At 33.4% G+C, this 13,693-nt stretch overlaps 1 protein-coding gene across 2 annotated transcripts in view; it reads right to left on the bottom strand.

Moving 5' to 3' along the window:
• Positions 1-13,693, bottom strand: part of LOC114330237 (troponin C) — a 164,591-nt gene that overhangs the window by 140,101 nt on the left and 10,797 nt on the right. The gene's annotated exons all lie outside the window — the stretch shown is intronic.

Here is a 13,693-nt window from a genome sequence, read left to right as displayed (position 1 = left end):
TTTATCATTAAGGCTCAGACGTTCATAAAATATTGTTATATCTTCCAATCTTCTAAGGTATGTTTGAGATTGATTTATGTTTCCTTTCTAATAGTTAATTGTGAAGATGAGCTGAGAACGGTCCTGCTACAAATCCGTATTCACTTTGAAGTTCACAAACACGCTAAATAGCATAATATAAACATTTCTTCTGAAACTGCATCTAATTGTTTACATTTACGTTGAGAAAAAATCAGATCTTAAATTGGCATGGCGAAGGTGTTTAATTTTATTGGTTAAATTCCTGGAGATATTATTAGACTCTTAAAAATAATTGCCCCTTTATATCTTGCCAAATTAATAAACCATTTTGACATTCAAATTTGAAAAACATAAATATTTAGTTAGACACGTATGGTGATGACATACGGGCACTTGTTTGTTGACTAGTGCGGAATTTTAATAAGATTTTTCTCAATTTCCTTATAATTACTCAACTCTATGGGATATCTTTTGTATCAGTGAGAACTTATTAAATTTTTAATTAAAGTATTCATTAAAATTTAATGAACAGAACAAATATAAAAGAAGAAAAATATTTAATAATTGTAGTAGACACAATGGTGTGCTTCCAACTAACACAAACAAAACTAAATGCACTTCCACTACGTCTTTACGATGAAATAAACAAAACTCTATGTACAATTAGTGACTGATGTATAATTACTGCAAACACGTGTTAATTCCTTAAACAAGATATCAGAATATATCACGCGCCACATGTAAATATGATGAAACACCAATCTCCAAAGGCCGCACACCAAAGAAACATGAAACGTGAAACATGAAACATGAAACCTGAAACACGTTTCATGAAAATAAAACACTGCTAAACAAATAGAAGTCCGCCCTCAATGAAACGAGTATGAATCATTCGCATGAAACATTTTTATCTTCTTGAAACGTGTTTCATGAGACGTGTTTCATGAAAAAGGTCGTGTTCTGTTTTTTGGTTTCAGTTTCATTGTTTTGGACAATTGTGCGTAAAATGAATACCGACCAAGAATTCAATATTGCATTGGTTTCTATCGTGGAGCAGAATGACCAGTTCTACAATAATTATAACCTGGTTAGGTACTCGCAACACCTAGAAAATGCCTCATCGTTTTTCTTTAAACTAGGACCCACAATAGAACATAATGTTTGTATGTATAACTATTATATTATAAAAGGGCTAATTAAATTGTTTGGCTAGATGATTATTTAATTCCTTTGCAACCAAACATGTACTATGTTTATAGGTCTGGATCCCGCGTATGAAAAAAACGTTGATTATTAGCAAGCTGAAAATTTGTTAATAGCTTAAGGGTGTCTAGTCGGATAAACTTTGATATATGGGAACACTGGAACAGGAGCAGTTTTAACTGTGGAACAGGTTAAAAATTTGGAACGGTCAGACCACGAAAACGGCACATTTATTTTGTCCGACAGAATAGACTTAAACTCTCCGAACAGAGATTAAACTTTCATGCAAAAATCAGACTGCTATTTATCACCTGTCATAATTCCTGTCATATGACATATTCTACATGTTCCACTCATTAAAACGCCCGTTTGGTGATAAATAGCAATCTGATTTTTGCATGAGAGTTTAATCTCTGTTCGGAGAGTTTAAGTCTATTCTGTCGGACAAAATAAATGTGCCATTTTCGTGGTCTGACCGTTCCAAATTTTTAACCTGTTCCACAATTAAAACTGCCCCTGTTCCAGTGTTCCCATATATCAAAGTTTATCCGACTAGACACCCTTAAGCTATTAACAAATTTTCAGCTTGCTATTAATCAACTTTTTTTCATACGCGGGATCCAGACCTATTATGATTTATTTCATTGTATGGATGCACCCAATGACGTCGTTTTTGTTGTTTTCTTGTTTTTGAACAGTAATAAAAGAGTTGCCACGACAGCAACGACCTCGGTGAATCACTTTCCATTATTGACTATACAAATTTTATTTTTGTCTCTTTGATTACTATAAAACATGAAACGAGTTCGTTTTTCAGGAACGCCGCACATAAAGGAAGCATGAAACGTGAAACATGAAACATAAAATATAAAAAATGAAACATGAAACATCAAACATGAAACATAAAACATAAAACATGTAACATTAAACATGAAACATAAAACCTGAAACATGAAATATGAAACATAAAACATGAAACGTGAAACATGGAACAAGAAACAAATAAATTATGAAAAAACATGTGATTTCATGTAATATACTAATCGAAGGAACAAAAATAAAATTTGTATAGTCGACAACGGAAAGTTATGACGAGGTCGTTGCTGTCGTGGCAACGCTTTTATTACTGTCTAAGGGAGGCCGCACATCGAAGAAACATGAAACATAAACGTGTAAACATAAAACATTAAACGTGAAACATGAAACAAATAAATTGTGAAGATCGAAACCGTTTCATGTTATCTCCTAATCAAGGAAACAAAAATAAAATTTGTATAGTCAACAATTTAAAGTGATGATGACGAGGTTGCTGCTGTTGTGGCAACTTTTTTATTACTGTTAAAAAATATAACCATAGTACATATTTGGTTACAAACGAATTAAGTAATCATCTTGCCAAATTTAAGTCATTTTATAGAATGAGTATTCAAACATTTACATTGTTTTATTGTGGGTCCTGGTTTAAAGAAAAACGATATTTTCTTGTTATTAGAGAGATTTTAGACCCTCTACTTTTTGGCGTACGTTAAACGTTAAACGTTATACTTGTCATGCGCACTGGGTGATAAATAAGGGATAACGTGTTTGCTTAAAATAGTTTTTGAAACCCTTCAGAAAATACGCACACAGGTTTACGTTAATTGACATTAGGCAAACGTAACCTACAAAACGGCAGTTGTGTGCTATAACTTATTTTACTGAATTATTTGTCATAATGGAAGGAAATGTATTAAGACGTTCACCAAAGACAATTTACTACTTTAGGAACACAAAACATACATCCTATGTTTAACAAGACAATTCAATCAAGTATCATATTTCTCAAGAAATGGTGTAATTTAGAATTATTCTACGCCAAGGTTGCCAAGCAGATTATATTCAATTATGTAATATGTATATTACCTGATAGTTTTTAAGAAAATCAAATAGTTACCATATTTTTTATTCTAGTTATCTTTGGTTCAGCTCATATGACCTTATTTTCGTTTTTTATGATTTAGATATATGACATTTGGTAATCTTACAAATACGTGATCCCTTAATAACGTGAACTTATTTCTACCTAAATAAGGGGATACCTTATCCGCTAATAAAGTAATACGTTATTTTTCAGTTAATGCGCATGAGCAGAATAGTGTATAACGTTTAACGTTGCTGAAATAAGGGGCTTAAAAACTCTCTATTAGAGAGATTTTGCACCTCTTAAAATAACCGCTGATTTTGGCTCCGCTTTCGTTAACTTTATTAAGCATAACGATTACGGCAACGTTAAAAAGCAGAGTTTTTGCAGCCTGTCAAGTAGGTTTTTTGTGTCATCGTTATCGTTATTTAAACATAACCTCACTTCACAACGTTATTGTAATTTTAAGCATATACTTGAACAGTTTTTGATATTTTAATTTATAGGTAATCAAAATTAGAATCTATGTAAATGTAATTTTACTGATTTTTTTACATTCTGGCAACAAAGCAATTTAACCATTACTATAACGATAACGATAAGCACTACTTTAAACCTCCGTAAATTACGGAATCCCTTATGTTTAATAACGATAACGGATCATATATTCGCTACTGCGCAGACGTAGTATAACGATAACCATAACGGAATTGCAAAATAAGAGGTGCAAATTATCTCTATTGTCTATTCGAATACCTCTCCAGGTTATAATTGTACAACTCTTCGTTCTTGTAACTGTTCTGTAACTTGATAATGAAAATAACAGATAAGCTTATGGTAAGAGAGCCTAAGCGGGGATTTTTGCAGTTACTCGAGCGCGTCGGAAAATCATATGAAGAGAAACCTTGTACCCTCTAAATGTACCCCTACCATATATGGACTCATAATTCAGGGGACTGCGTTGAGGCAGTCCGTCAGATTAGTAAAAAAATTTATACTCCGAAATACTCGAGCGCGTCAGATTAAGACCAGGTAACTTAAGTACAGTTGAGTCCGCGAGCCTTTACACGTGCGTCATCATTTAAAGCATACGAAATAAGTCGGAAATTTACTAAACGCGACCAATGACGCGACAGAAAGTGGGTATTATTCCGATCACGGGTTATAGTATAAAATTTGACGTTATCAAATAAATATGTCAAATTTAAGTTTTGCTTTAAAATTTTGGTGCATAATTAGAGCTACATTTGAAGTAGCTTAATTAATTCTTTTATTATCATTGATTAATAAATAAATAAACAATTTATAAAAAAATTCAATAACATATTTTCTTTTTGTTATTTTATTCACTTTGGCGGAACATTGAACACAAGCATTCCTTAATTGTGTCAACAATGAGGTTAGCTTTGTAGGTTGTCAAAAGTTGTCGTAAAATAACTTAGAGAATGGAAAGTTTTATCCCTCAAAATTTTCCATCCTCTAAGTAAAATAACATAAACTTATCACGAAATTTCTAACTCCAATATAAAGTTAGTTGTGAAAACAACGGTTTGTATACTATAAAAAAAAATCAAAATGTAAAAATTCGACAAAATAACAGCAAAAAATTTAACAAACTGACAGCCACAAAAGTAAACAAACCAAAACGTCAGAAATTGTACTTAAAATAATAATATGTGAAAACATCCCCAATCGTCTTTCTCTGTACCTATCTCTTTTCAATGCACTGAGTCTAAATCGTTCATAAAAATAACATGGGTTTTTATTTAATAACAGGCGGCAGCTGGTTTGTCATTAGTTTCATGCGTGGAAGAGAATGATGCTAGATAAAAAGTATGTGTTTTATCTCGCCAGGTATTAATGACGCACGGGTAAAGACTCGCGGACTCAACTGTACATGTAGAACAGTGTATATTTCAATAATCTGACGATTTGAGCGGTACCTAACGAAATGGGCGAGTCACAAAGTTGTAAAAAAAACATCAATTTGAAATACGTTTTTTTATTTTGAAAGAAATCCTTTAAGGGTTAGGAAAAAATATAATCTGACGATTTTTGTGGGGCGATGTAGCTAAATCAATAAATAAAGGGGACGTACAGCTGCCGAGAACTGTATTTTCCATTTTGCGTCTTCTGGAAAGTACTGTCAGAAGTGAGTACTTTTGCATTAAATTATCTTTATTTGCATCATTTATTGGATATTTGTTTAGCGTATTATCAACATCAACCAATTATACATCCATAAGTTGAAGTAGTTTTAATATGAAACTACCCGTCATCGAATACATAAAATTTCTATGTATGTACTTATAATAATCACGGACAGCTTTTTTTCTGTCACTTCCAACGTAATGCGTCGTGTCCGGACATATGTAATTCATAGAATTTCGGCCCAGTATTAGGCTGTGTAGGTTCCATATTTGTTGGCGAGCTACACATCTTCGAGGGTACACCGATGAAGACAGTTTCTGCATGTAAGTAGATGTTCCATATTCTGTGTTTCTCCACAGTCACACTTCACATGATCTTGATCTATTTTCGCCCATTTTACCATGTCTGATTTTACTGGAGCGACCCCGTTCTTATCCTATTCATAGTTTTCCACGTTTTAAAGTCTAGAGACTGGCCGGTCCATTGACCCTGGGGAAGAGGAAATACTCAGACGATTCATCCTGCACTACTCCAAACAAGCTTTTCCTAGATTTTAGTAGCTATCGTGGTGTTCGAGCTTTGTATAGGGCATGCCGCTCGTCCGAGATCTGTTTAGTTTTTTCTATGTGCACTGCAGCGTCTCTTCTTGTTGAGGGTTCTGCAAAACCCGTTGATTTATATAGATTTGAGAGGGGCGTTGGTTTCGTGTACCCCGTTACTTACTGCATGTCTCATTTAGCGCAGTATCAACATGTTTGGCGTGGGCAGATCTGCCCCAAACGGGGTACGCATATTCAGCAGTTGCGAAACACAGTGTCTGTGCCGTTGTTCTTAAGACGCCAGGACATGCACTCCATTTACTTCTCGTTAGCTTCCTGAGTATGCTCTTCCTAGTTGTTACTTTCCCTTCTTGTTTTTATGCAATGTTCTCTCCGGGATCGTCTTGGTCTACCTCGTGGTCTTCTAGTGAGCGTAGTCCATTTTTTTTGTCCATTTTCAAGCATTCTCTTAAGGGGTCCATACCAATTAAGCTTTTGGCTTCGATCGTGTCTATTATACCTAGATCAATTTCCATTTTTTTCGTAATATCTTCGTTTCTCACCCTATCAAGTCTAGTGAGCCGGTAACATCGTCTACAATAGTTCATTTCCATGGCCTTAATTTTTTATTCGGTTCTTTGGTGTATTTCCTGAGTTAATAACTTTTTTTTTCTACTTTTTTTACGACAACGTTCTCCTCCGTACTCGTCAGATTAATGTCTTTCGGTTACCAGAAAGACATAGTGCGTATACACTATGAATATCTGACGAGCTCGAGTATTTCCATGTGACTGCTTTTGTTTTACATTTTTGAAAATTGTTTACACACTCACGTTCCCACTTAAATAAAAAAAACTTAACTTTTTAGGGTTTTGGGACCTAATCTTCACAACCCAATAGATCCCCATAACGCTCGATTAATTTCAAATTTAGCATACTTTCCTCCCCTACTATTATGATAGAGCTAAATTTTATCGCCAACCTAAACATAGATGACATCTATGAGGAGGAGGAAGTGATGACTCACTTTATATAGAGCCACGGTTCAAACTTTGTCTAATGTCGATGATGTCAATGGCATAAACAAGCATAAACAAGCATGGCATATGCAACTAAATAATAGATTACGAAAAGGAAACGAAAATTACTAAGCAATGAACAATTTTACTGTAGGAAATCAAACATTGGCCGCCTTTGAATTTTAGTGTTACAGAAGAATCCAACGAATATCATGGATTCAAAGGATGTCAAACGTGTAAGTAACTAGAATGATAGGAAATCAACCGGAAATAATATTAACTATCTAAAGACGAAAACTTGAGTACAGTGGAACCCCGATAAGTCGGCCCCCGATAACCCGGAAGTCCGGCTAACCCGGACCGATTTTCATCAGACAAAAATTTAACAAATAAACAATTTAACAATTTTATCAAATAAAAATGTATGTAGGCCAAATAATATTTCAGAGATAATGTGTATTTGTGTAATTTGAACACATAAGTACAATAGTAAAAATGATTCATGCACACGGCGGCAGCCAGAGCGACCGTCTCAGCTTATCGGAAAGAACAGACACCTGTCTGTATTCCTTTTTCTTTATTTATGTCAAACTGTCTTAGCATTGTTTAAAAAAGACGTGACTATTTAAAAATTCTTGTATTGTGTGTAGTATATACAGCTTATTAATCACTTCCGTTCTGTAATGTAATCGTGCTTCAGATTGTGTTTGCTTTGTCTACGTAATGGTAACAAAACGTAAAAATGTTGCAGTGACAATGGAAAAGAAACTAGAAACATTAGGTAGGATTGATAAAGACGAATCTTTAAAATAAATTTATTGCAGCATCATAATATGATATTATGCTACCATAGGTCTGGATCCCGCGTATGAAAAAAAAGTTGATTAATAGCAAGCTAAAAATTTATTAATAGCTTAAGGGTGTCTAGTCGGATAAACTTTGATATATGAGAACACTGGAACAGGGGCAGTTTTAATTGTGGAACAGGTCAAAAATTTGGAACGGTCAGAACACGAAAATGGCACATTTGTTTTGTCCGACAGAACAGACATAAACTCTCCGAACAGAGATTAAACTCTCATGCAAAAATCAGACTGCTATTTATCACCTGTCATAATTCCTGTCATTTGACATATTCTACATGTTCCACTCATTAAAACGCCAATTTGGTGATAAATAGCAGTCTGATTTTTGCATGAGAGTTTAATCTCTGTTCGGAGAGTTTAAGTCTGTTCTGTCGGAAAAAATACATGTGCCGTTTTCGTGGTCTGACCGTTCCAAATTTTTAACCTGTTTCACAGTTAAAACTTCCCCTGTTCCAGTGTTCCCATATATTAATGTTTGTCCGACTAGACACCCTTAAGCTAATAACAAATTTTCAGCTTGCTATTTATCAATTTTTTTTTGTACGCAGGATCCAGACCTACCATATTATGGTGTCGGTACATCTCTACAGTATGACTGAGTTTTTTACCAAGAAATGAACAAAACTCTACACTCTATACAACTATACGTAATTTAGATGTGTACTGTGCATATGTGTTTCATGTTTTTGTAATTGTAATGGAGGTTATTTATTAATTTTTACTATATTCTCCGGCTAACCCGGATTTTCGATAACCCGGATCGGCCGCGGTCCCGATTAATCCGAGTTATCGAGGTTCCACTGTACTTGGGACATGTGATGAGAGGGAAAAAATACTAATTATTACAACTTATTATGCAAGGCAAAATCCGAGGAAAACGAAATGTGGGAAGACGAAGAATATCCTGGCTTAAGAACTTCAGGGAAAGTTTCAAATGCAGTAGTGCAGAATTATTTAGAGCGGCAGTCAAGAGGGTCCACATAGCCATGATGATTTCCAACCTTCGGTGGAAGATAGAAGTTAAAGAAGAAGTAGAAGGAAATCAAGGAATAGATAGAAGAACAAATCCATCATTTACATTGAACTTTTAAAACAAAAAACGAGCCAACAGACAATAAAAGCAGAATAAGTAAAGAAGAATCTAGTAAAACTTCAATAGCGTGAGTCAATTACGATTAAATAAATAACTATAAAAAAGATAAAAAGTAAAAAAATATTACAATTTCAGATAAGTATCTAAATACTGTTATACAATTTGTGAAAATATTCCATCAAAAAATTTTACTCGACTCCAAATAGGAATCCAACTCTATGACGATTTTGAAACAATTCATACACATGTATTGTGGTTGAAACAAAACCCACTATATCACATCTAAATATAAAATCAACACGATCTTTACGATTTTTTCATAAAACCTTAGGCACCATTTGGCGCCAAAAACCTTGGAAAACGCATAAATTACAACCTCACTTTTCGAATAATAGGTATCCGACAGTCAGACTTTTTTTATTCTTGTCAGATTTATGGGTTAGTAATAAAGTTTGGTATATGTAGTGTTGAGAGCTTTTATTCTTATTTAATATCTAAAACCGACTCACATCTTGTAGCTGTTTTTGCGTAGAACTGATTTTAAAATACTATGTTTCTGCTCAATACAAGTGTTTACTATTACTATTGACTTATAGTCCAATAAAATAAAATAAAATCAAAATGTAATCCCGTATAGGTTGGAATAAATTTTTTTTCAAAGTTTAGGTCCAAACAAAAGATATTTTCAAGAAAGTATATGATGAGGGGATCATTGTTTAAATAATTAAATATGGGTAATTTTTGCACAGGTTTCGTAACAGTGTGTTTTTCCGGGAGTGGGTTGTCAGCCCACTGCCCAACCTTCCTCCTTTATCTGGGTCAGGACCGGCAGTGGTGAGTCCGTAGCTTCTCGATCTACCCATTTGTCACCACAGACGGGGAAGATCGACACTGGATCAAATAGTTACAGTCAAACAGATCTTGTGCAAATCATGGGAACACGATATTGATGTTCACAACGTGTTTGTAGACTTCAAACAGGCATACGACTCAGTCAAAATGAACAATCTATACTATATATTGGCTGAATTGGCAATACCACACAAGCTAATAAGACCCATTAAGGACACAATGGACTAAACTCAGGCATGTGTACGAATACAAAAACCACCGGAAAGACTTTCTCAAAATTTCGCAGGGGCTAAAGCAGGGAGATGGGCTGGCCCCAACACTGTTTAACCTGGCACTGGAGTATGCGGTTAGGCAAATGCAAACTGGACGAGGAAACCTACTGACCAACCGAACGGTTCAATTGGCCGTTTATGCCGATGATATTAATATTATGAGTAGAACATCAACAGGAGCACAGGAAACATACGCAGAGTTAAAAACACAAACAAAAATGCTAGGTCTGGAAATTAACACAGAAAAAACAAAAATAATGACTCAGACGAGAAGAAATACAGCCCCACAAAACATTATACATGAAGATGACATTGAAACGGTTGGAAAGTTTACATACCTGGGAGTAGAAATATATGCCGACGGATCAGAAGATGGAGAAATACGGAAGAGAATAACGCAGGCAAACAGAGCTTATTTTGCCCTCTCCCATATATTTCGGTCTAAAAGTGTCCACCGAAATACAAAGATGAGATCTATAAAACCTTAATTCGGCCAATAACATGCCTGTGAACCTGGGTCCTGAAAGAAACATCCAAAAACAAACTCGACACATTCGAAAGGAAAGTACTGAGGAGAATACTAGGACCTGTGAGGGAAAACGGAATCTTCAGAAGTCGATACAACAACGAGCTTTATCAACTCTATAAGGAAACACCCCTGTCAGACTTCATTAGAATACAAAGATTGCAATGGGCCGGGCATGTGATAAGAATTGGAGAGGATAGGATACCAAAAAGAGCACTGAATGCTAGAGTGCAGGGAAAGAGACCGGTTGAAAAGTCAAGAAAGAGCTGGGAAGACACAGTAAACAGCGACGCACAAGCCCTTTTAGGAGTCCGTGTATGGAGAAGAGCAGCCACAGACAAGCAAGGGTGGAGGCAAAAAATAAAGGAGGCCAACGCTCAATTTGGGCTGTAGTGCCGTAGAAGAAGAAAAATTTTTGAACAAAATTTACTTTTTTAATTGCTGCGGTAATAGTCCATTAAAATGTTACATTTTTTAGGCCGTACCTTGCATTTCTTAGAGGAGTCAATTTTATTGCTTTAATATGTAGGGGGGATCAGTAGAAGCTTAAGTTCAAGTTTTTGGGATTGCCATCCTTGTCCCCGGTCGCCATCTTGGAAATGGGGTGCAAAGGGGTTTCGCGCTATATCTCGTAACTTACCAACCCTACGGAAAATATAATTAAACATAAAATGTAGCAAATTAAATTTTCCACAATTTTGTTTCTATTACTTTTTATCGTCAAGTGATCAACAAAAAAGATATAACCAAAAATATGTATTTTTATAAAAAAAAATTATAACATGTTTCCTTTTGGATGTTATAAACTTTTTTTCAGTTCATTTTAAAATAAAATAACATTATAGCAATTTTGTAGAGGGTTTTTCAGCGAACAATTTCCACTATAAAGTTGTTTAATTCTATTTATTTATATAGGTTTTACGGCGCTCCAAACTTGACCAAATTCTCGAATGCTCATAGGGATACAATAAAAACAAAAGTTATGCTTACTTTTCTATCTATTTTTATTTTTGATTCATACAATTTATTATGATTTTAACATTCCTATGCTATTATTAATCTGTTTTTGACCTTTCTTCCCACTATAAAACGTATAACTCTAAGCATATATAGAAAAGGCCCAAGAAGTGGTTTGAGGACAAATTCGCCGCTTCAGAAGAAGAATGACGCAACCGCAAAATGCAAAATTGTTAAGCAGAGCAAAAAAAGATTTTTGATATCAAAATCATAAAGTATGATTAAAATTATAAAGTATGAGATATAAGCGTTTTTTGGGGTGTGCCGCTTGTATATGAAGTAACATAACTTTTTTCCTATTTTGACTTAAAATTTTCCAAAAAACTTTTTCATCAACTATATTTTATTGTTGTTGGTTAAAATTATAAACTAAAAAGTTTGTCACTCAACTTTTTTAAGTAAATATGAAACTAAAGGAAATATGATGACAAAATATTAATAAATTAACAACTCCTTTTTTAATGTGTCTAAACATTTTGGACAAATTTTATTGTTATCTATATACTTCAAAGATGACACAGTAAAATTTTTAAAAGGAAATGTTTACAGCGGCCAAAGATACAGCGAGGTAAATTTGAAAAGTCATCAAAATTGATTTTTGGCATTTTTGTATAAAATTTATTTTTTTAACATGTTCCACCCACTCTAGATAAAAATAAACTTCATATTCGGATTCAGCGACCTCGAAAACATAAAAATAGACCAAAATTGATCATTCACCTTAAATTTGATTTTCGTGGTTGGCATGACGGTTAATGCCGCTCGTCTAATATATAGATAGGAAAGCATTATTTTTCGAGAATGTAGTCAAGTTTGGAGCGCTGTAAAACCTAGATAATAAATAAAATTAAATAACTTTATAGTGAAAATTGTTTATTGAAAAATCCTCTACAAAATCGCTATGATATTATTTTATTTTGAAATGGACGTAAAAAAAGTTATAACCTCCAAAAGGAAATTTCTTACAAAATTTTCTCTTATTTTTGTTTTTAACTTTTTTGTTGGTCACTTTACGATAAAAAGTAATAGATATAAAATTGTATAAAATTTAATTTGCTTCATTTTATGTGAAACTAAATTTTCTGTAGGATAGCTAGTTTACGAGATGCAGCGCGAAAGCCCTTTGCACCTCTTTTTCCAAGATGGCGGCCGGGGACAAGGGCCTCAACCCCAAAAACTTGAACTTAAGCTTCTACTGAACCCCCCTACACATTAAAAAAATAAAATTGACTCCTCTAAGAAATGCACACTAAATGTAACATTTCAATGGACTATAATTCATGTCTTTATTAAGGTTTTTACAATTTTTTTCTGCAAAGCTGAAGAAACAATCTTTTATATAAGACTTACTAAATTATAAATAATTGTAAATCAAAATCGAAAAACAAATTTTCAAAAAAATATTATTTGCATTATAAATAAGCACTACAAAACATTTTATTTTGCAGAAGAAATTGGGCTATGGTACCAGTATAAGCTGAAAAAAATTGGTTAATAAATATGGAGTAGTTTATGAGATATTTAATTTGTTTATAAAAAATTACCATTTTTTCAATTGCAAAAACGCGGTTGTTGCCGATAAAATATATAAGTTTTAAGGCTCATTTTTTTTGCTTTTATGTATATTTGCGATAAATGTATTGAAAAATTAAAATTTCAATTAAACACTCTTCCAAAATGGCGTTTGAAAATTGGTGTAATTTGTTTAAAACTTGTTTTTTTTTTCTTTTGTAAGCCTGTCAAAAACTACCAAAAAAACGAATATTGAAAAAAATTTCAAAATTTTTAATCCCGGCCATGTTATTAAAAAAACAAATTTTAAACAAATTACACCAATTTTCACACGCCTTTTTGGAGGAGTGTTTGATTGAAATTTGAATTTGTCAATACATTTATCGAAAATATACATAAAAGCAAAAAAAATTAGACCTTAAAAACTTGCATAACCTATCGGCAACAACCGCGCTTTTGCAATTGAAATAATGGTAATTTTTAATAAACAAATTAGATGCATATCTCATAAACTACTCAATATTTATGAACCATTTTGTTTTTCAGTTTATACTGGTACCATATGTAGCTCAACTTCTTCTGCAAAAAAAATGTTTTATAGTGCTTATTTATAATGCAAATAATATTTTTTTGGAAATTTGTTTTTGAATTTTGATTTACAATTATTTAAATAAATTAAGGGTCAAATTTAATTTAGTAAGTCTTATATAAAAGATTGTTTC

Source organism: Diabrotica virgifera, chromosome 1, assembly GCF_917563875.1.
Source record: "Diabrotica virgifera virgifera chromosome 1, PGI_DIABVI_V3a".
NCBI classification, from domain to species: Eukaryota; Metazoa; Arthropoda; class Insecta; order Coleoptera; family Chrysomelidae; genus Diabrotica; species Diabrotica virgifera.
Note: the sequence above shows the minus strand (reverse complement) of the source record. Positions and strands in the feature narration are given on the sequence as shown.